Genomic DNA, 24,658 nt, shown 5'->3' with positions numbered 1-24,658 from the left:
AGCTTTTTGCAATATCATTCCCTCTGAGAATAAATATTTAAATTACATTGTCATTGAGAACCGTGATTACATGACTCAAGAATCTCAGTAGTATCAGAAGTAGACTGAAGTACAGGAACTAGGAGATGTTAATTCCTGTCCTTCTTAATCACTCTTCTCATTGAATTAGCATTTTGAGTTTGTCCAAAAGAGCCAAATAGCAACTGATAGTCTATTTCTCTTCATCTACTTCATCCACATCAAAGTAGAGCTAAGAATATGTTTTTATTCACTGAATGTGACTTCTAAAGGTGCATTTGCAGTTAGAAATGGATAGTTAAAAGCTGACAAATAATACTCAGAGAAACATAAAATTACTGGCATGCTTCTGATTTGTAAATTAGTACTTTTAAATACCTCAAACACAATTAAGTAATTCAATACAACTCTTAAGTAGTCTATTTTCAGTCTATAAACACTGGATATTCAAAAATAATTTTACTTATATCTCTTTGATACGTGTCTTGGAAATCTGTTGTCCTATTGCATTTATTTAACAAAGGGCAATGAATGCTTGAATGTGTAGTTTAAAAATAAGGGGTTTATGCTTTGATATTTGTTAAGAACCTCTGTGTTTAAATGGTTCCCAACTACATAGAAATAAAAATGCAATAAGGCCAAGCTGTATTTTGATCAATCAAAGAATATGGTTCTACTTAGAAAAAGGTTTAAGGCAAAAGTAAATTAAACACCGGAATGAATCTGATTGTCATTGTTAGCTTTTCTTCTTCTGTGGTGTTTATTTTGCCTCAGAGTGAGGATAAATGTCTGTATATATTTTGCATGCTTCGCTCTAACGCTTGTTTGCAAGTGTGCAGTCATTTATTCTCAGATGCTGATACAGCCATATCCACAATACATGCCAACATTCTAGAAGGCAAGAATATCATTTAGGCAAAATCTTTCCTTTTCTTTCACTCAGGAAATCCTTTTCTATTTTGGAATTAACAGTTACCACAAGCCCATTCTCACTTCTCAGATAATGAGAATTATAAAAAAAAAACAAAAACAAAAAAAAACCCCCATACTCTGTAATCTCATGTTTTGTGTGCTTGTTAGTTCATTTTTATCATTTTTCTTGAAAAGTATGCAAGTAAGTTCTGATGAGATGAAGCTCTTTTTGGTCTCCAATTTTTATTTCAAACAATTGTCACAGAAAAACATAGCTGGTGGAGCCCATGAGTTCTGTTGTTGAAAGCGCAATCAAGAAAAAAATACAATAAATAAACAACAGGAAGAAAAAAAAGGAACAAAACAGCTTTGACCTGATTATTTTTCCTCTGCGGTTTAAGTCTATGCATTTGTTATTCTATCATCAGCAGGGGAATACTTTCCTCTACCTCTAAGGAATTATTCTTTTCTCAGCATCTTTTATATATCAGAACATAGTTATCAATTTCCAAATTATGTTTACTCATTTAGTATTTATTTAAAACACACACAAAAAAAAAAATTAAAAAACAATGATAAAAATTGAAATTTCCCCCAGAATTGCTTTCTGCTTTTGAAAAAAAGAAAGAAAGCTACTCAAGATTAAAGTACTTGGTTCTCTACTTGACCACTTGAAGGAATTAAATTAAAATATCTTTCAAGGACCTTGGAGTGAATTTCAAAGTAACTTGAGCCCAAGCTTGTTATTTTTCATAAGGAAAAGACTTTTTTTTTTTTTCATTTATATTGCTTTCCTCATCTGTACTTGAGAATTTATACATCCGTGACCAGAAATATGTAGGAGATATTTTCTTTAGCTCTTATTATACACCTAGGCCCATTGTACAGTCAATGGAACACAATTTAGTTTTCTCTAAGAAAGGATGATGTGGAGATATGTCTTTCAGTTACCAAAGGGAACCAGGATAGACTTTAACTTCCAACCTGAAGGAACCTAGATTAAAAAAAGTGAATCTCACCTTACATCTGGAAGAGTCTGTCACTTTCCTCTGAGTTCATAATGAAGGACAAGTATGACTGAGTGATTTCACATCTATACGTTATATATCAAGTCCCACAAAATCAAAAGAAAGAAATCACGAAGAAGTATAAATATGTTCTGTGTTGATTAGGAGAAGGGGCAAGATATGACTAGCTGGATGAGGATCATGGCCAGAAAGTGTTTAGACCTCTTTTGAGTTCCCCTTTGATTTATTTACTTATTTATTCTTCAAACCTGCATTTGTAATTGATCCAAAACAATAATTGATCTAAAACAATTTAAATGCTAAATGGGGTAGGTATGCAAAGATTTCTTGAACTTAAAATGTTTTGGGTCTACTCTCTGGAGCAGAGTCATAAAGGAACAGAAAATTTGTGGCAGTTCCTACAGAATGATCTTTTAAAGGTTTTTCACTTAAAAAAAAAAAAAAAAAAAGAACAAAACTAAATATATTCATAATTACAGGATACCTTTCTGTTATGCACTGAGAAAAAGAAGCAGAGAATTCAAAGATAATTACCCTATAAGAGCAATGTTAAAATTACCCTGTCACATCCCCATCTTTTTTATCATTGCTTTAACTGTCTTTATGAGGATCTTTAAAGAGTCTGCTTTGAAAACCCAACTTAGCATTGAGCATAGCTTCCAAAAGAGACATTTTGAAGTTTTGCTTGTGAACAATGTGTAAATAAATAAAGAATAAATCCCTCCCTACTGTGTGTCTCTCCTTAACATTATGCTAATGTTTTAGGAACCATTACCTGAATTTCTTTCCTCTTATTTTCCCCCTTTTCTCCTTTTGTATTATCATCTATCTTACCTGTCTGTGACCTTCCTCTGTAGTATTCAAATATTCCCAAATTAATTTCCATCTGTGTTTTTCTTCCAATTACATTTACACTTTTTGTCAGTGTACCCCTATGTCCTATTTATTTATCCTTAAATCTCATTGCTTTCAGATCTCTCTTCCTCTGTCACTCAATTCTTTTTAATTTAAGGAGCTTAGTTGCAGGTATTTAAAATTGCTACACTCCAACAGGTCAGTTCTTGGTCCTGTTATCAAGGTTCTATCTTCCCTCAACAAGACTTATAACAAAAATTTCTTTGATCACGGTGGAATGGAACATCAAATTGCCCTGATTTCCAAAGCTCTCTGACCCTTAATGTCTTTAGGGTCCCTTAATATTCCCTTCTAAAAAAGGATACTCACCCCTTCTACAGACTCAATCTTCACTCAGGCTTCACAGTACCTGGTCTGGGCCTAGAGAACCTTTCACATGTTCCTGCTGTGAAACAGGGCTGAATTGTCTAATTTAGTTATTATTAACTGGGGTAGAATAGCCTGATACAAGCCAACTGTTAGATATTTGTCCTGAAGATGGCTAGCTTAAATTAGGTAGTCCAACTAGGTTACTGACCTTACTTGCAATCTCATGCATACAAAGCTAATATAAAATATCTTTAATGCTGAAAGAACATATATTCTTTAATGTTTCAGTCCCTTTAGAGGTTGAAAATTGAATCAAGATAGACCTTTTAATTTTTGATAGATGAAAAATTAGCAGGAGTGTATAAAAATACATGTATTCACTTAGGACGTTCAACAGCTCTGACAGAGTTATGTTATTGATTTGTTTAATGGGTTCTTTGTCAAGCACCTACATTAAACCTCTTCTACTTAGGATTGAAAACTCCAAAAAAATGTCTATACGATCTTTCTAAATTTTAGAAATGCATATTGCAAGCTTTTGCTAATAGCAGTAATGCATTCTCTTCATAGAAGTATCCTAATTATTATGGTCAATAATTGGAAATGGCTTACTACCCTTGTTTTAAAAAAGCAATTGATTGACAGTGGAATATGTTGTATTGTTCTGAAAGCATCACTAGGAGAAAGCTCACTGTCATAGTTATTAGTGGTATTTTTAAACCTGCCAAATATAGATTAGAAGCCAAATGAGAATATCTTTGAGAGCTTGTGATCATTCATGAAAGTTAGAAATGTATCTGAGCATTTTTAGTTAGGACATTTTAAATATCATTGCTGTGGGACTTTAGAATCACAGTACTGGTGAAATGTCATTTTAGGAAACACTTGAGTGACATTCAGAATTGAACTTTTCCCTAAACTTCTCTGGAAAGATTAAGAAAGAAGCAGTTTTAGATCTGAATCAGTGCTATCACACCTGTATTGGTGGAAAAACAAAACAAAGAATATTACCCTAATGGCCTGCAGGTGTAATAAATTTCTATAAGAAAAATTTTGCTAATCTCCTAAAGTGCTTGCTTTAAAAATGTTTTCAGAGTTCTCACTGCTTGCTGAGGATTTCATTCTGAGATGTCCATGAGCATATCACAATTACTCAAGTAAGAAAATTTAGTATTTTAGAAGGATGAGGGATGTTCCGAAAGTAATGCTTCCTATTTTACTATGTTTGCCTATGACATCAGGCATGGATGTTGGTGGTATAGTAGTAAAGGCTGAACCTTCCCATCAATATTCTGTCACATTGTCACCATATGTCAAATGGCAGCAGACAGGCAGTATGATAAAATAGCATCTGACATGGAAGTGCATATGGTGAATTCCTCCATGAGGAAAAAATGCCATCCAATGTCATTCATTCATGCTTACTGAATATTTATAGATACCAATCAATGGATGTGAACACAATGAGTTGCTAGGTGGTGTGTCTTGGCAGTGACAGTAGATCAATTCCGCTGGTACAGATTTTTATGAGTGTGACATTCAAACTCTTGTTCACTGGTGAAAATACATAGCTAGTGGTGGTGACTATGTTGAAAAATATTGCTTTGAAGTTGAGAATTTGTTCTATCAAATAGTATTATTGTTCTCTTTGTATTTATTTTACTTTAAATGGAAATAAAAAGGAGGCATTATTTTCAGAACAACCTATGTCTATACATTCTAAAAGAAGCACAATTTCAAAGTGAAACTGAATAAGTCTTATCCAATCACCAAAGTATTCAATTCGTGTTTGGAACTACTAGACACTAGTTTGAAAACTTACATGACAAGTGTCAATGGCTGAAGAAAATACAGTAAGAAATATATATGCATACATAAACATACATATAAATACTACTTGTAGGGAAATAATATTAATAGTGCCATGTAATGCATTCATATTCCAGTTAAATAAGTCATCTAAGATTTCAAAAGGCAATTGACCACATTAACACAGAGCTCCATGTGGGAACATTTTGCCTTTTCAATCAGCTGAAGAGTCTTTGGACTTAAGGTAAGTATTTGCATATGTCATTTGGTTTTTCATGTCCATTAAATATGCCTAGGTTTCATGTGGGGATGTCTGTATTATCAGTGGCATGCATAGTCACATATCTGAGCAAAAGAGTTGAGATAAGTGCCTCAGCATCCACAGCAGGTATCTGTGTAGAAAACACTACTACAATTATGATTAGCCTTTCCTTTCCAAGTCTTTTCTCTTGAAGACAAAACAGCAGAAGGAAACTCCACAAGCTCCCTGGGCAGCCTGTTCCAGTGAACAGAGTCCAGTGTCTTTAAAGCAGAGATTTTTAAAACAGTAATAAAACCAACCCATACGCTTCCAAATCCTGACCAAAAAACAAACAAACAAGCAAACAAAAACACTTGTAAACACATGAAATGAACTGTTCCACCATATTGCATAGCTGTACTGTCTATTTTAGTTTAGTAAATTATTTTAATAATTCTAAAAAAAGTGACTTCAGAAACACTATTTGCAATGATAGAATTACCTATAACAATGCAAGCTTTTGAAAGGGACCATATCCAGGTGATATTTTGTAGGTCTCCAGGGGGAGACTCTGCACCTCTCTGAGCAACATGTGGCAGTGCTTGATCACCTTCACACTAAAGATGTGCTTCCTGATACTTGAATGCAGCATACTTTGCTTTAGATTGTATTTACAGCCTCTGTCACTGGGCAACATGGAGAAGAATCTGGCTTCATCATCTCTGCACTCTCCCACTAGATATTTATGGACATTAATAACATCTCCTCTTCCTCCAGGCTAAACAAACTTCTATACAGGAGTAAAAATAATTTTATTTACTTTTTTCAGTCACAGCATTTTTTCTAAGATGTTTGCATAAATCTTTTAGTGTAAGTTTAATGAGAAACTGGAACACTGTATATAATGTGACCTTCATTTCTCCATTCAACATTGAGCTTGAAACTAGACCTAACTGTATTTTTCACTGAGAAGATTCATTTTCTAAGGACAATAAGCAAAAAAAAATGTCCCTCACCTTGAAGGAGAAAGCACAAGAAATAGGTTGAGAGACATTTTTATAATCAAACATTAGTAAAATGATGAGTGAAGTGGATATTACAGTGTATATCCAAGAAAACATTAAAAAAAAAATTCAGAATGAAGAAGTAGGCATCCTGAGTTAATTTTTAATGTGACAGTCTGAAGCAGAGAAAAAAGAAACCAGATAATATAAAAAGTGAGGTAGTGATATGAATTATTCCTGAAAAGCTCTTGCAGAAACAGCTAGAAATTGAGAACATTCAAATTGGAATAAAAACTCTAAAACCCAAAAAGAAAGAATGCCAGGAGAGAAATCAAAGGAACAGAAGGAAAAAGTAACACTCTCTTAATGGAGAGCCCCTCTTGGGATGCTCTATGATGAGCAACAATGAACACTTTAATGAACTTTATTGTCTACAGGTTCTTTGATCTTTAGCTAAGGCACAAAAATGGGAATCAAGAATTACAACTTCCATTATTTATTTATTTTTAGTTCCCTACATGCATTTCTTTGAGCAAGGGATTTTTTACAAGTGCACCAGTAATATTAGTAATATTTCAATTAGCACCAGAATTTTTGCATAATTTGCAGTATGTAGTATTCATTTTACAAACGAATGCTAAGTAGAAATGTAGGTACCTACCAGGAATTTATCTTACTGTCTGAGCCAGAATCTTCATAGCAATCAGTGACAGGCAGAGAAGAAGTGAATACAAAGAGAGAAAAAGGAGGTTTATTCACCATGGGATCTGCCAGGCACTGGAATATGTTGCCAAGAGGTGTTGTCTCTGTCCATCCTTTGAGATTTTCAAGCATAAAACCATGAGTAATTTACCCTGATCCCTCTGCTCAGAACACCCTTTCAGCGCATAAGCAGACCAAGGACCTCCCAGAAATCCTTCCAACCTGAATTATCTAATCCTATGATTTTAGCTAAAATAGAGATGCAGTTTTACCTCTGAGCGTTTAGAGCTGATTAAGAACCATATGATTGCATTAAAGCAATACTGAGATAAAGGTAATGCACCCTTTCTCTCAGAAAAGATTTATAAAATTGGACTCATTGCCATCCTAATGTAAAAAATTTTGGGTTTGATCAGCCTGATATTTAACAATATGGGCTTTGCACTTCTTAGAATTTCTTCCTAGACAAATCTTTTGTATCTCAATTCTGCATCCATAATATGGATAAAAATGTTTTTCATCAGGATCTTGTGAGGATATAGTCTTTACTAAACATGAGATGTTTGTTTTATGTAGTTATGAAAAGCCTATAATCAAAAATTAAATCTCATTTCAATTTTTCTAATTGCTTTATCTAAGAAAAGGCAGGAAACTCCATCCAGTAAGGCAGGATAAGACTAGCTTGTACTGTGGACAGAGTGTCCTTTGATTTCAGAAATAAGTTACTATTTCAAAAGAGGATCATTACCATCCTAACTAGCGGAAAAAAATAATGAAGAGGCAGGTAATTTATATAAGTCCAAAGACACCCACAGCAGAGAAAGCTGCAAGCTGAGTTGCACTGTTTTCTTCCACTCACAGAGTCAACATTTGTTACTCCAAGCGCATCATACTGAAGGCAGTTTAAGATTGCAGGATTTTAGGATCCCTATTTTCCTTTCTGAATTGAGTTTCCCTCAAAATTATTAACATTTCCTCATAGGCTGCTTTCAGAAATGCTGACTGTCAGCAACTAAGAGGAGTTCACTGGAATGTCTAAACCCGCTGCCATCCCATGGACTAAAAAAGAAATGAAATCAGAATTATTTATTTATTTTTTTCCCCAAAAGAAATCTGTAAGATAATAAGCTCTAAAATGTGCATGTTTAAGAAGTGCTGCAGATCACTGTCTTAGGCTCTGCATAAAACACTGATCAATAGATTCTTCTCTCGTAATAGCCACTTTGTTTATTTCTTCCATATTCTTTCTGCTACAATGGTTCTTATAATAAGCTTCCCTAGTGATTTTTGAAACGTGGAAAAAAAACTAACCTTATTTTGTCCAGCTGTTCAGACAAATTAACAGTGCCAGCTTTGATTTCAGTTAATATGGAAGCTAAAGCAAAACTGCATGTTCAGAAATCATTTGTGTGTAAGAAGCTGTGCTCCTGATCCCATGCCAGCTTAGGGGAAAAGACAGAAGTAAATAAAGATGGCATCCTGTGGCCTTGAGTCAACTCTCTTCACCAAGGTCTACTCACATTTATTTATTTATTTTATTTTATTTTGTCATTACTGTGGTTTTGTCTTAAATGCTGCAGCTGCAGGGGATGTGCAGGCACCAACTTGATCAGGAAATTCTGTATGTGAGGGACTTTCAATTTGGCATGTAAAGAGAGTTATAGCACTGTGGGACCCAATTTGCCCTGCACATATATTCTACACAATTTTCAATAGTTAATACTCTGCAAGTTACTGCAGAAAACAGAATCTAAAGAAAAAAAAAAGCTTATTTAGGCTCCTAGGCTGCCACCCACAGGAAAATCTAATCACTCTTCACTGTGAAATGGGAAAAGTCGTGATAGCAATAAAGCAGTCCTTGCTAGGAAGAGATCGAAAGAACACAGCTTCAGTCTCAATTATTGCAACTGCTTTAAAGGAAATGAAGAATTTAGGGAAAAGGCAAAGGGAGAAGGTTAACTTAGGAGGAGACTGAAGGAAGCACATAGATCCTCTGAAAGCAATCCATTTCCAACCAACTTTTACTAATTAAGTCTTCAAATACAAGACTCTATAGGCCAAGCCCTTGGTTACAAGTCAAGACAGTAGTGGGTTTCATATCAGTTCTGCAGAGCCAGGAGACATGGAATCTACCCACCATTAAGTCTTTTTCTTTCAAGACTTACAGACTTCACAGTATAGAAGGAAATGAGGTTTTGGCATCACATCTCATGTTGTCTGTTAGTTTTCCCTTATGCTTCATCCTCTTTCAACTCACCCCATTCCAACAAATAGAGTCAAAATGCAGCTCCAACCACATGAGGTAGTTCCACTTCAGGGACCCTATTTGTTCAGGGTAGGAGTTAAGATGAGTATTTCACAGCCAAACCTTCTCATAATTTAGGACAGAAAAATAATCTATTATTGAAAGAACGGCTCTTTAAATCATGACTGGCTAACATTTATTCTAAATTTGAACAGCTCAGGTTGATCCTCTGTTCAAAAATGTGCTAAAATATAAAATTTATCACTATAGGACTAGAGAACACAAGTGACTGACAAAGATAAGGAAATATAGTATTATGAACTAGGAATTAAAAACTACTATTCATGCAAGATCCTGAAATCTCATAAGAGAACTACAGCTGTATTTTAACGTCCATCACTTCAGAGAACTGCTTTCGAGTACAGCCTTTCTATATTCTCCAGAAATAGATGCTGAGAATTCAAACTCTTTCAAGGAAGGAATTCTGTCTTATGGCCTGTTTTCTTGTGTGTATATAAAAAGAACCAGAAACATACTGAATGACTTACTGAGTGAGACCAGTAACCCATCCTGTAGTCTGTCTCTAATATTGATTATATTCTTTGTGGAGAACAAACACATGGAGTGGTCTGCCCAGCATGTTTTCCCCATTTTGATCCAAGAGTGTCGCTTGAATCTTCAACACTCTTTCATGCTAAGAAATCTTTGCAGGAAGGTACATCTTATCCATTTCTCACCCTCAGACCTGGGGAGCTCTTTCACTGCTTCTACTCAACAAGGCTCACCACTAGTCAATGTACAATTTTTCTGGTGGGATCTCTAATACCTAGCACATCCACATCTAGCTGGTACCGTAAGGGCTTCCTTATAAGGTTCTGCTCCATTCCATTTCCTTACTCTCTTTTCCCACAAGACACAGAGTTGCAGAGTGTCTTACAACCAGAACAGAGTGACAAGCCCTAGAGAGTCAGATTAACTCTGAGCTGATTTCTGAGATTCATCAGAGTCTTCTACTGGAAGATGCTCCATGGCACAGATGAAGGTCCTTCTCTTTATACATACATCAAGTGCATCACTTTACAGCTCCTAAGCATATGTAAGGATCTGTACTGCTGGTTCTCCGCCCTCCTGAAAAGTGATCATTAAACAAACCTTCACAAGTTTTCAGTCCAAAAGTGAACCTTCACTACAATCTGAAACAACCTTTGATGTTAAAATTTGTCAAAAGTGTTCAGAAAATCCATTATATCCGTGCTGTTCAACATCTTTGTAAATATCCTGATGATTAGTGAAGCAGTATTTCTTTTTACAGAAGCATGTTGACTCATTCACAAAATACTGTAATTTATCCACATACTTTATGGTTTCTATATGGCCACCTTCTTGCTGGAGATGGAAGTCAGGCTCAGTGTTCTATGGTTTGTGCAATCCTTTAAGTCTTTTCTGTAGATATGTAGACTACTGCATGTAGGTTTCAGACACTGGTAAGCAGTCTTTCAATTTAACTTCTGTATTTCTTCAAAACACATGGGTCCATCCTATCTTGTCTTGATGCCCAATATCTATTTTGTACCATAATCCCTATGTATTAATTTTAGGTTCTTCTAGGTCCTCTTATGTATTTGATATAAAGAATTCACAAGGTGTGGGAATCTCCCCAGCATCTTAATTATGCAGTAAAAATGAAGGCAATATCTCACTGCACTTCTCAGCAGCTTTATCATCACATGTTCCCCTTTTACACCTCTTGTCATCAAACAGTTACCAATTCCCCAGCTGGATGATTCTGATGTATTTTAATAACTTTTCATTATGAGTTTGAGAATCTTTTGCAAGACGATGCTCTTCAATTTTTTTTTTAGCTCCTTTAATTTCCTGCTTGCATTTGAACTGCCATGTATTACGGATTTTTCAGTTCTCATTTGAGAAAGCTTTCCAATTTCTAAATGTCAGTATCTTCTGGATGATAGCCTTCATAATTTTTATTTTTTTAGTTTTATCTTATGTAATATTTTTGAATTTCAGTTCTTCTTTTCTACTCTATATTTCTCTGTCCATATCTTCGCTTTACTTTTTTTTTTTTACTAACTTTCCTGTTTTATGCATTTCGTTTTCTTACAATTGAATATAAGCATGTTGGATTTATTTAACCTTTTTTTTTTTTTTTTTTTTTTTTCCATGAAGTGAAAGGAAGGGTAAAAGAGGGAAAGAAGAAAGAAAAGGGGGAAGGAAAAGCAGAGGAATGTTTATTTTGGAGAATAATGTTCTGTTTAATAATCAAAATAATTGATATGAATATGTTTATAACAGTTTCACTGAACAGAAATTATGGGGCACATAATAAGTGTTCCTTAACTATTTGCAGCTAATGATTATTTTTGTACTAATATAGCTTCAGCATTTGGTCAAGAGAGGCAAAAGAACTATCTGACTTAGAGGAACTGTTGCTTACCACATGCAATATATGGTCTACACCAACAATTCACAAACATCCCAGATGCTTAAAAATCTTCACACTAATGAATGAATATGAATAAGTAGGAAATACATAAAGAGTTGAATTCATAATATTGATTATCCACATAAATAGTTCATACAATTCTAGTGTTAATGCATGCCTAACTCCATGGAACTGCACCTGATGTCTCTGTCATCATACTGTTTTTATTGCTTCTATTTAGAATGGAAAAATACATGGAAAAGAGAATAGTCTTACATATAAAAGGGTTTATGTCTTTCTTTAATATACCAGTTTCTATCATCTGTGTAAGTTACATACAAGCATATTTGATGTTATTCAGCCTTATACATGATAATAATTCACTTTTCTAAGATTTGAACATTTAAGTGTAGGTATGTTTGCCAGAGAGAAAGTGGATGCTTTTTGAAATAACCTCTTTATTAAAGAAAGAAATCATCAAAGGGAAAAAAATGACTAAATATGCTATTAAATATAAAGCTGGTACTTGGAGAAAAAAAAAGATAAAAGGAAAGAAATCTGAGAGAGGATTATTTTTGTTGTATGGCACAGTTAATAAAACATACTTCCACCGTGTTAAAGTTATATATAATTTACAAGGACTGCTCCAAAAGTAAAGCCAATTATTTTTTTCAGTTGACCCACAATGTCAGAGGTGGATGTTGCTGGGGTGGTTGCTGAGGTCAAACCAACATTCTGTTACATTCTATTGCTGTGTGCCAGACAACAGCAGAGGGGCAGTCTGACAAAATGACATCTGACATAGGAGTGTAAATGGAGCAGAGGTGTGGAATTGGACTCCTCTGTGCAGTAAGAAACGGCATTCATTGGTGCCTGATGAATATTTATGGAGACTAGTGGATGTTAGCACAATGAGGCGATGGGTGGTGTGCTTCAGTAGTGATGACATCAACAATGGATCACCTCTGCTGGTGTAGTTATTTATGAGTATGAAATTCGTGCTTCTGTTCATTGCTGCTGAAAATGCGTATCTAATGGTAATGACTATGTTGAAAAAAAAGGTTCTGAAGTTGAGAGTTTGATTTATCAAGAACTGTCATGTTCTTTGTGTCTGTTGTACTCTCCATGGAAATAAATTGGAGGCATTACTTTCAGAGTAATCAACATGATTAATAACATAAGCAGAATTTTGTAACATCTGTTACTTTCTTTTGTTTCAAACTCCTTAATGGCAAATATTAGTAAGGAAATCTTATCTTTTCCAGTGACCAGCATCTGTTATGAAACTAAACCAAGCCAAATCTAAAGAATCCCCAGACCCCCTCTTCTCAATACCCCCCCCCCCCCCAAAAAAAAAAAGTTTACTATAATAAACTATTTCCACTATATCAGTATATTTCACGTATTCTGTATTTACTAAAAAAATAAACCAGCATCCTGAGGGAGAGGAATCTCATACAATTTTTGTCCTATGGGTACATCAGGTTTAGTGGAAGAGCTGAAGAGAATTAACCTCCATATAGAAACAAGGAAGTGTGGGCTAGCTGAAGCAATGAAGATTGGATTGAAGTGAAGCAATAGGCAAGATTACATTTTTGTCACCTCTTACCGCTCAGCTCTGGCTTGCTCAGAGTCAATTTCCCATTGGTGTCAGTTTGATAGACTATATTGGATCAGGCATGCTTTGGTTTTTCCCAACAGCAATGACTGTGAAAAGTGACTCAGAAATTTCCTGTGTAATTCAACTATTCAGAGTGGTTTACTATGCATTGCAATGATAAACAATACTCATAATAATGAGTTAGGGAAAATTTCACCTTATACTTACCACTTGATTTTGCCAAAGTGTAGAAGCATGCATGGTGAGATATAGTGCTTTACCATTCTCAAATGAAGAGAAATTACTTTTTTAAATATGCCAGCTAAGAAAATTGGAATAGTATGAGATTACTGGGAGTCTAATTATGTTAGCTTGCTGTGCTGTCATATGGTATTTCTTTCTCCATTCTCTTACGAGAACAAATACACTGAAGACACTCAGGCTATATAGTAACAGGGACCGAAAAAATACGTAGATCATAAGACAGATACCAAAATTGGTGAGTATTCAATGTGCCTTACTATTTTCCTTTCCTACATTTAATTAAGATTTGTTAATAGTATGTTCAAAAAATTCTGAAACTCAGTGAATGCAGGCAAAACTACTCTCAGTTTGATAGAAACCAGACTCTTCTCCCTTAAAGTAATTTGTGAAAGTAAAATATTACTACAGGGTATACTTTGTTTCAAATTTATGTGGATTTATTAAAAAAAAAAAAAAAAAAAAAAAAAAAGGACTCAGAAAGAAAATATAATAGTAAAGAATTTAATTTTATGTTATGTTCTAAATAAATCATATGAAGATTAAATATTATATTTTCTGTCCACCTCTTTAAGTATTTCTGGTAGAATAAGAAGTGATTGCACTATTGTAGTTTCAAGGTATTCTGTAATTCTGAGGAATTTCCATAGCTGTCTTTTTTTTTGTCTTTTTTTTTTTTTTTTTCTGAAAACTCAAGATACCTGGATTTTCTCCTGAATTTGACCGTTTATACCAGATCAATAGCTATTACATTTTCTGTTGGCCCAGACCTCTCAAACTTGAGTCTTCTACGACCAGTGCTTGTGCTGCTTTGGAAACTCACATTGTTAGTAAATGTCTGTTTGCATTCATTGCTTTCGTGATAGATGAGTTCTGATAGTACCATCATCTGCCTTCAGAAGTAGATGGATATTGGCTGTTACCCTCTTGTCAGACCCTCTTTCCTACTAACTGATACTACTTTTGTATCTCTTGCCTTGTGTTGCATCATTCTTAGTTCCAAATCTACTGATTTCTGATACTTCACATCCTTCAGTCTCTCTTTCATATCCATCTTTGCTATGGGTCAACCCTAAATATTTAGCACTTGGCAGACATGCTAGACTCAAACATTAAAAAGCCATGCTTTCTTATGTCTTGGGACTCAGTTAAAATTCATGTACATTAAATGTAATATATTCTCTTATTTTATTTGTCATTATGAAGTTTTGGAGGTTTTTTTGTGTTTATTTGTTTCGTAAAATTTCAGTAAGCTTACACTTCCATTCTGTTAAAAATGTATGTATAGGACACTCAAAATCAAGGAAATAAACAAGTGATTAGTAATGCCAACTGTCATAGTAATTTGTTGTTGTTGTTTGTACATTTATTTTTATAATAATCCTATGACCTCATCTCTGTTTGGGCAAAGGATAATTGAGTATACACGAAGATATGTAGATGAAAGTCTTAATGATAGCATATTTGTGAAATATGCTAGAAAGGACAGTAATTAGCTTTAAATTGAAAGGCTTATCAATAAGACTTTTCAGATATACACAGAAATGCCAAAGTTAAGCAAACGTCTTATATATTTACACGGAAGTATCCAAGCATACCATTTCACATATAATTGTTTTTCATCCATACAATCTATTCCACAAATGTTGAAATCATAAAAGTTTTCTTCCTCATTCACTCAATTAAGAAAGCAATTTATCCTTCTGTTTGTCTCTAGAATACAGACATAACTTGACCATCAACTATCTCCAAGAGTTTTCTTTTGAGCAGGACTCCCTTAGTCCTCTCTTAGATCTGCACACTAATATTGTTCTTTTCCTGAAGGCCATTAAATGGACTTGATTCCTTGCTCATTGCAAGGTTCAGAACTTGCCTTTTCCTTCTCCCTTTTTCACAAGTCTTCTCCAAATATCCTCATAGGTAAATGAAGTATCCACTGCATATTTGATCCCTTCAGGAAGCTGACTGCTGCTTTTTAGCATGTGGATGTAAACTTTTGCTGTATAACAATCCTACTGAAGCATAACTTTGCTGATGCTGTGAGAGATTTCAATTGTTACAAACATCCTCCTTCTTGTACTTCTTTATCTCAGTGTATGTCTCCTTCTAAACTTCCCTTGAAAAGAAATTTTTTCTATCACAATGTAATTCTTCTTTTCTCTTTGTTTTCTCTAAAAAGAAATCACCAGACAATACTGAAATCTATTTAGAGACATTAACTTCTTGCTCAGAGAAGCTTAGTTGTGTTATGTGCTTTATTTTACTGAATAGTGTTATGTTAGATACATAGTGTTTCTATGTGTACAGTCATGGTACAGATGTTCAGCTGGGGTAAATCAGCATAGTATTATTGACTTCAAATAAGCTCATTCAATCCTCAGTTTTGTTTTGCATTTTTACTAAAGAGAAACCCATGAGTATTTTAAGGACCTGCTTATAAAATATGCTATAAAAAGGTAATGGTTACAGCTGTTAAACTGGTGCTTTTTAAGTAGATACGATGTTAATTTTTAAAACATGCTGCTTTCATTGGTAATTTCCAAGGCACTACACATTTTTCTTCCTCTGTGCTGTACACTTACTTCTAAGGGTAGGCACTACTGAAATGTTTAGAAAAACACATGAAGAAAATACAGACTAAGCACTGCCACTGCACTCAAATCAGCTTCAAGCAGTGTCCAACACCTCCACCCCTCCTATCTGCTGCTCAACACTCAGTCCAGTTTGTATCAGCCTTAGATTAACTGACAAATCATCATATGTCATCTCTCTCTTCTAGCTCTACACATGTTTAACTTCTTCTTTTCAGATTAAAATATATGTATATAATTATTTCAAGTTCCCAGTATACCTGTGGATAAAATAAGGAGGTATTTGAGGCTGAAATGCTAATGTAAATATGCTGCTGACACTTTTTGCACTGTTTCCCTTTTCTTACAAAGTGACCTTTCTGAGTTATTTGAAAAACGGGGCATAATTCTACTACTTACTTTGTGCAATTACCTCATGATGGTTTCTTTGATCCAGCTTTCCTACAAGAAGGTCTTGAACAACAAAAGATGTATTATAGTCAAGATCTGTGGCATCCATTGCCTTCCTTTTGTTAGCTATGTGAGGCAGAGATAGGTGGAGTGCTGCTTCTCCTCATCCAGTATTTTCTAAGTACTCATAGATGTATTGATTAATAATTTCTTCTCCTCTGATGTATTTCAAAATTTAATTGATTGCTTTAAATATATATACACATATATCTGGTTTTTTTTTAGTATATTTTTAAAGGTAATTACTAACATTATTTTATCCAGAATGGTGAAGACCACCTCAATTTTTCATGAAATATATATTAAACAGTTGCTAATCTTTCAGAGCTAACTTTGATTTCCTTTTTAAGTATTCTGTAATGAGTTTCACTAGATCCTGCCTATTGAAACTACTACCTTGTTTTGCTTAGAGTATTTTGTGAGTTTCTAATCAGTTACTACAGATCTAAAAAAAATGTCTCTTAATCTTTTGAATTTTATTCATCCTCATTCTCCTTTAAAACAATTCTGAATTTTTATCACTTTGGATTAAAAAAAAATTGCACATCTTGTATATTATATTCTTTTTGTAACACATTTACCCCTTGCCATTTTTGGTTTTATTTTTAAATATTTATTTTCTTTCCTTAAATTATTCGCATCCATGTATTCTTGTATCTGGTACTTTTGTAACTTCTATTTTTATTTTGGTAATTCTGGTATGACCTGCATATTCCTTTGCCAATGTGTCTCAGTACAAATTGTCAGGTTAAAATTTTGTAGACTGTAAATATTTGAAAAATATATAGTATTGTGGAATCTGTTGGTACTTTTACATTGTCCTTAACTCTGCCAGCCATTCATATGTCAATGACATTTAAAATCTAAAAATTGCTTCTGTTTTCTAGTGAGAATCAAGATAGATATTTGTGACATTCAATACTGGGTTTGTCAATAAAGATTTTGTGGAATTTCTCTAAGAGACAAGTTCTGGTGATTTAATGTTTTCATCTTGAGATCTGTGGACATCTGAAATTACATGGTATCTTTGCATAACCAAATACAGCAATATCAAATTTTCCACCATATATGCGTATATGTATATAAAAGTATATTCAGCCTCTACTCACTTCTCACTTCCACCAGAGTGGAAAACAGAAGCACTCGGAAAATTTTTTGTTTTCTAAAAAATTCTGTACAGAGATTACAGTTTGTTTAATAGGTATTACATTTGACTGGGTCTAAAAGATATGATGCTCAGCATGTGCTTGTAGATGACTGCTATAGATGAGAAAGAAAGAACATCTAGCTATCCTAGAAAAAATCTAAGGAAGCAGTTCCTTTATGCTGGAAATGAATGGACAGCATCTGTTCTCAGTTTCTCACAAAAGGAAGTTTGTGAAGAAAGTCAAGGATCTTTGGCAAAACATTCCAAAATTATAGTTACTCTTCCTAACTGTGGGAAGATTTACCCCAAGCTGGGCATTTCCTTTCTTCAGAAGCACAAAGAATTAATGGAGACAGAGTATGGCTTTGAAATACAGGATTTGGATTCTGGCTTCTATTTTGTCTTCTTTGGTACAGCCTGTTTGATTCCTATTTTATTCATACAGTTTGCACAAATTTCATATTTGCTCTACCCCTGTATTGTGGAGCATCAAGAGAGAATGACTATTAGAAATACATCCATGACATTGCCTTTGTTGTACCCTTCCTGCAGTATTTATGAAAACAATAGACTTGCCTACCTTGTCTTACTTATTCAGGCTTAGCCAGCCTGTACTTATATGATCTATACCTCCAATTCAGTAAAAGTGCATTGCACTATGATAATAAAGCACAAATAATATTGGTAGGTTGGCATGTTAAATATGTTTACTTTCTATATATCTTACTATATGTTCAGGGAATAGGAATGTATGTACATTTGCTGCTCATGGACATTTCCAATGTAAATAGTCAAAATTTGTAGATATTGGCAGTTTCTTCTAAAAATCCAGTAAGCTTTTACTGAGTTATCAACTATAAAGGACATGATTCATAAATCACTTTTTTTTCCAAATTCCAGTATTCTATTTTCATCTTATATTCTCCTGCAAGCAATATCAAGTCATAAACCACGAAGCAAAGCAGCCGAGCAGCAGTAAGTATTGCAAGTAGAGTGTCAAAAAAAAAGCTGAATTAAAGAGGAAAGAGTCCAAACTAGAAAAATACTCTCCTCTTTCTCTAGACCAGTCATGTTCTAATACTACTGTTTAGCATCCTCCCTTAAACACTGGAGCTTCTTCTTTTTGTACTGCTCTTTCCTCTTTGACATTCACCCATTCAAGAAACTACCCCTAAACACTGTGGTAGGAACTTAACTAGATAGTTAATTCTTGATACTTGAAATTCTTGATAATTCTAGTATCAGAGCTCTCTCTAGTGGTGACTGTGTTACCTCATTATCTGTTATTCATCCTGGTTAAATGAAAGAAGTGGATACCTCTCCAATGGGACAGCAGCTAAAATTCTCCTTTTTGTGTAACCCTATAGAAAGATTCTGAGTTGACAAAGATATGTTATAATAAGAACACATAGGTCTGAAGATAGAAGTGTTGGATTCCGGGGCCTTGGACTTTGAGCAGGTGAGGTAGGGACATAGTTATTCAGCCACTAGCTGCTTAAACTAATCAAAGATCAAGACATACAAGATCTGAAGAGGGATTCACAATCTCAGCTTCTAATTCTGTTGAAGTCTGCAGTTCCCACAGAAGGACTGGAAGCAGAAAGAATTAGACCAGGCTAATTTCAGTGATTCCCTGTGATAAGACGAGGCAAAGAGCACAGAGTGGAACACAGGAGGCTCTATTTGAATATAAGGAAATAATTCCCTACAGTGAAGGTGGCAGACTACTGCTACAGGTTGCCTAGAGAGTTTGGGGGATCTCTCTCTTTGGAGGTCCTGTCCAAACTCAACAATTCTTTGATTCTGGAATATAGTCATCTGAATCAGAGATAAAAGCATGCCAATTTCTTACCTGAGATCACTTGTGCTTTCAGTGGTCATGCCCCAGACAGATGTATGATGATGTCTGACAGCTTCTTCTCCTTTTCTGATGCAAAACTAGACTGAAATAATGAACTTGATCATAAATCATGCTTAGTAACCAGGAAATTCATATTAGCAAATATATCAAGGAATTCTCAGTCATCTTTCATTGACCAGATATGTAGAAGAGTCTTATTTAAGACTTTTTCTTAACAACAGATATCTTCACTAGGCTTCTAAGAATGAAGGCAAACATCCTTTGTGAAAATATCTTATGGAAAGATCAATTCTTAGTTAAATATCCCAAATAAAATGAAGAAATAGAAGCATCTGAGTGACATTATAACTAGCAACAAAATATAGCAATTGTCACCACTTTGCTTTTTTGCCTTATTCTTCAATGAAACTGATGAGTTTCGCCTACTACAGTCTATAGCAATTCAGTCATCTGATAAAGTGTCATGGACTTCTTCCAAAAATCTAACGTCAAAGACACTGTGAAATAAATATATACAATGGCTACTCTGAAAAGCTATTTTTTAGGTCAAAGGAGACTAGGCACCAGAATTATTTTCTACAACAATATAAAATTTTTAATATATCAACACAAATATATGTACACAAAAAATAAAGAGACAATGTAGTGAAACATCCACCAAAAATAGAAAATATTATTTTTCTTATTTTCAATAGATTTATTCTCAAAAGATGGTGTTTCTTCTTTCTTTTTTTTTTCTTTCTTTTTTTTTTTTACTATCTTTGCTTTTTTTTTTTTTTCTTTTTTAGTCCATACTGTGTGTCTGTATATCTACATGTCCTAAAAGCCTGAAGAAGCAGGAACTGAATCTTCTTTTTACTCCTATAATCATGCTTGGGAAAGTGTTTTTTCCTTGGTAGGAAGAAGGAAGAATTTTGGTCTTCAGATCATTGCTATGAATACTGTTAGGACCAATTCCTCCGTATATGAACAGCCATAAGTATTTTTTAGTAAATAATATATAGTAAGTCGAAGAGTGAATAGTTTCTTTATAAAAATCTAAAGTATCATAAAGCAACTGTCACTGTCAAATTTCAATCTGTGTGAAGAAGTATTATTTTGTAAACTATATTCTCCTGGTTTATAACTGTGGCTACTGAGCAGTCTCTTAAAGCTGACTACAAAAGACATAGAACCAGTGGACCAATGGCTGAAAACTAGAAAGATCTTCTTTCTATCCTGTGTTTTCCTTTTTTTTTTTTTTTTTTTTTCAGGTCAACTGTTAACAGACAATAAATATCTGAATCAATCTTTTTTCTTCCTTTAAAAAAACGATTTGCGCTTCCACTTAGTAGTCACACCAACCATTTTGAACTAGTGTTTTTAATTCATTAGATTAACATAGCTACCAGAAAATCCCTAGAAATTTAACTGTACTAAGATCTTAATTACAAATATATATGTATGTATATATTAGATTTGAATATAGTATGCTTTTATGAAGACATTTTTAGACATAAGATACAGTGACAGGAAGACTTTTTTGATGAACTGTACAATGTCTGACAATAGAGATACATCACTACACTAAGGGTCCTAAGAATGATACACTTTTTGTCAAGGTGGCTTTATAACAGGATTCTGTAGTCTAGAAGGCAGGTTCCTGTCAGACAATATTTCATTTTGCAAGTCTTGTTACTTGCACTTTTCATGCTTGGCAAGGTAAGAAGTGACATGCTGAGTCAAAGCTGTGATATCTACGGCCAACTGTACATCAAAACTGACATGACAGCCTTAAAGAAACATAGAGTTATTATAACTAATAACCATATTTATTTCAATATGACAGGGAGATCAAATACATACATTGAGGGACTTCACTTGGTGCTGGCCAAAATTTATGCAGAACATATTATGCAGCACATAAGCCATATGTATTCTCTGTATGCAGTCATAGACAATTCTGACCAAACAGCTTTTCTTACTTTGGAAATAATGTAAAGCAGAAAAGTAACACAACATCCATAGCAAAAACATAAATAAATGCATGTCCTAAACAGATGTGGTCCTATCAAGAGGATATGGAGGCAATAGTGAGCAACATGAAATACAGAATAAAAGGGAGCACTTTGTAAATTTTATAAAATGTTTTCAGGCAGTGAAGTCCACTGAGATTGAACTTTCCTGAACAGAAAGGTTTTTTTTTTTTTTTTTTTTTTTTTTTTTTTGGCATCTGGGGATTATTTCTATTGTTGATTCAAGTGGTAATCAAGGTTTTCAAGGTAATCAAGTGGTACACAAGGTGTAATTGAGTAACTGATAATTTTTTCCTGCTGAATTTCATCTGCAATTGCCTGCTTAAGATAGCTGCTAAGCATGCTGAGCTGCTTTGCTACCTGTTTTAAACCAGTCGCAGATTGTTACAGCAGTGTGTGTGCTGGCTATCATAAAGTAAAAAATCAGGAAGCTGAACTGAAATACTGTTATGTTTTGTATCTGGTTAAAACCTTTGTGCTCCTCTAAAGGTTTTTTTTTCTTTTTTTTTTTTTAAATATCTGTAGGAGCACTATCACAAATTAAAGGCCAAATACTCTTACATGACAAGGAAAAATCATTTCATAGCAACTACAAATAAACATTTCCAAACTTAAGGCTAAAGAAATACAAGTGGTATGGCATTTTCTACTTATTTGCAAACAGATTCTTACATAACAGCTCTCTAAATTAGGAGATTATGAAACTGGGTCAGCAGGTGGGGGCATAAAGCAGTCCCAAGCACATTGGAATTATGTTCCAAGATATCTTCGTGTGCAAGAAAGGAAGATTTAACTGTAGGTTGAACCTAGAGCCCTGTCAAAAAAGCTATCTTACAGGGCAAAGAACTTAACTGCTTTTAAAAAGCAAGCTTAAATTCTGTCACATTCTTAAAATTCCAGTGTACTTCACTTTGAGCTTGATATTTCACAAATATAGTGTACTGCTGAACTGACTTCCTTGGTAATGCACCAAAACTTTTGTGGAATTAGGGTGATTGTGAGTAGAGAACAATACTGTTACAAAACCTTCTGCTTAACTTTTTTCATGTTAAATCAGTATCACTATCCTGTTTCTTTACTGGCCTAATGATTGCCCCTTTTAGTCTGCAGAGTAGACTCAGCCCTGCCACACCGAATGTCAGTGTCAATAGACCTTTCTTCCCAAGCTACTTTTCTCTGAGTATGTTCTCCCTCTTGCTTGGATGCACTGTGGAGCAGCAATGGCACCAGGGGATGTCCTCTTAGTATTGACTCATGGAAGGGTGCCTGTTGACTGATACATACCACAGCACAAATTTTATTTCTTCTCAGATTCCCCACCCACAACTTGGCTCTGAGTGTGGTAGTCCTCTCTTCCTTTTCCATGACACATTTTATTTTAAGATCTTTCTATTAAACATTTTGTGCTTAAGTATGCAACGTGCGTGTGAACAATGAGTGATAATAAATGTAAACTTCTGAAGTGCCTATCTAAGCCTTGAAGTGAAAAGCACCACACATAGTATTGCATGAGTGAAAGAAACTAAACTATGGATAAAAAGAGAACTGAATTTTAATTTATATGTAAAACAAAGAGCGAGGTTAAAAAGAAAGTCAAATGGGCTTGGAAGAAAAATGAATATACACTTTTTTCTCCTTCATATGTGATTGCAGTGCCACTGGTACTATATTTGAATAATAAAAGTAACTGGAGCATAAAATTAATAATTTTCCACTGACCTCTTTATTCTTTTAAAATTATTTTTCCTTGCAGACAGGTAAAGCTTTGTGTCAGTTCTCATTTTCCTTAAGCTCCAGACAGTTTTGCAATCCAACATAACAGAAAGTGAGCAGGAATGTATCAGCAGCCCAGAAAGTCTCCAGCACTGTTTTAAGCACAACTTTAGGGTTCAGTTGGAGGTAGAGTGCAAGTTCTCACGCGACTGCCTTACGGAAAATAAGCGAAAATAAAGTGTAGGAACTAGGTCCATTTTCAGATATGCAACTCATTTTCTGAGGCTTTTTTGTTTTGTTTTGTTTTGTTTTTGTTTTGCAAGGCTTTTTGTTTAAAGTATAAGAAACTCATTATATATATATATATATATATATATATATATATATGATATAACTACCAACCATTTGACTCATTTACTGAAAAATACCAACATTTTTCTACTTATCTTTGGTATACAGCTTAGAAAACTGAAACATGATTTCACAACATCTGAAATGCTTTTTCTTCATCTACTGCTCCATTGTATTCATTTTTCCTAAGCAGACTTAATATTCTCTAATAATACAGCATCCTCACAGAAATTTCTGAATTCTTCTGTTAAAAAAATACAAAGGAAGGCATTTTATTATATATGATAAATGACTGTTCTGTTAGTTTCTCTGTTTCATTGATTTAACAGGGTCATCTCTGACAAACCAAGGTAAAAAAATCGAGACCACATGAAAAATAAAACACAATATTCACCAATCCCTTCTGTTAGTTTTTCGTTCTTCATAACACAGTTCCTCAGGTTTAAGTACAGACTGTAAGTCATTGTAAGCATATGAAGTTTGAAAAAAAAAAGAGAGAGAGAAGGAAAGAAATAAAATAATAATTTTTTTAAAAGTTAAAAATGATATAGGAAGAAAAGATGATGTTTAGTTGATGGAGATTTTATTTTAAAAGAACATGCGCATAGCATAATTATAGAATTATTGGCCTGGTTGGGCCAATTTTCAACCCAATGGCCTGGGTTGAAAAGACCTCAAAGATCACCTCGTTTCAACCCCCTGCCTTGGGCAGGTTCACTTACCACTAGACCAGGCTGCCCAGAGCTACATCCAGCCGTGTCCTGAATGCCTCCAGGGATGAGGCATCCACAATCTCTCTGGGCAACACATTCCAGTGCTTCACCACTTTCTGTGTGAAAAACTTCCTCCTAATTTCCAACCTAAATCTCCTCTGTGTTACTTTAAAACCATTCCCCCTTGTCCAATCTCTATCAACGCATAAAAAGTTACAGTTATCAAGAAATAATAAATCAATTAAATAGATTCCATAGTCTTATCTCATTTATATTACAAAGTCAAAATTTTATCCATGCTAGTTTGAGTAGGTACAGTTTTCTAACCGACAT

Source organism: Lagopus leucura, unplaced genomic scaffold, assembly GCF_019238085.1.
Source record: "Lagopus leucura isolate 7727_CA_CO unplaced genomic scaffold, USGS_WTPT01 Super-Scaffold_100002, whole genome shotgun sequence".
NCBI classification, from domain to species: Eukaryota; Metazoa; Chordata; class Aves; order Galliformes; family Phasianidae; genus Lagopus; species Lagopus leucura.
The sequence above is the reverse complement of the archived record's forward strand: the minus strand, read 5'-3'. Positions refer to the sequence as shown.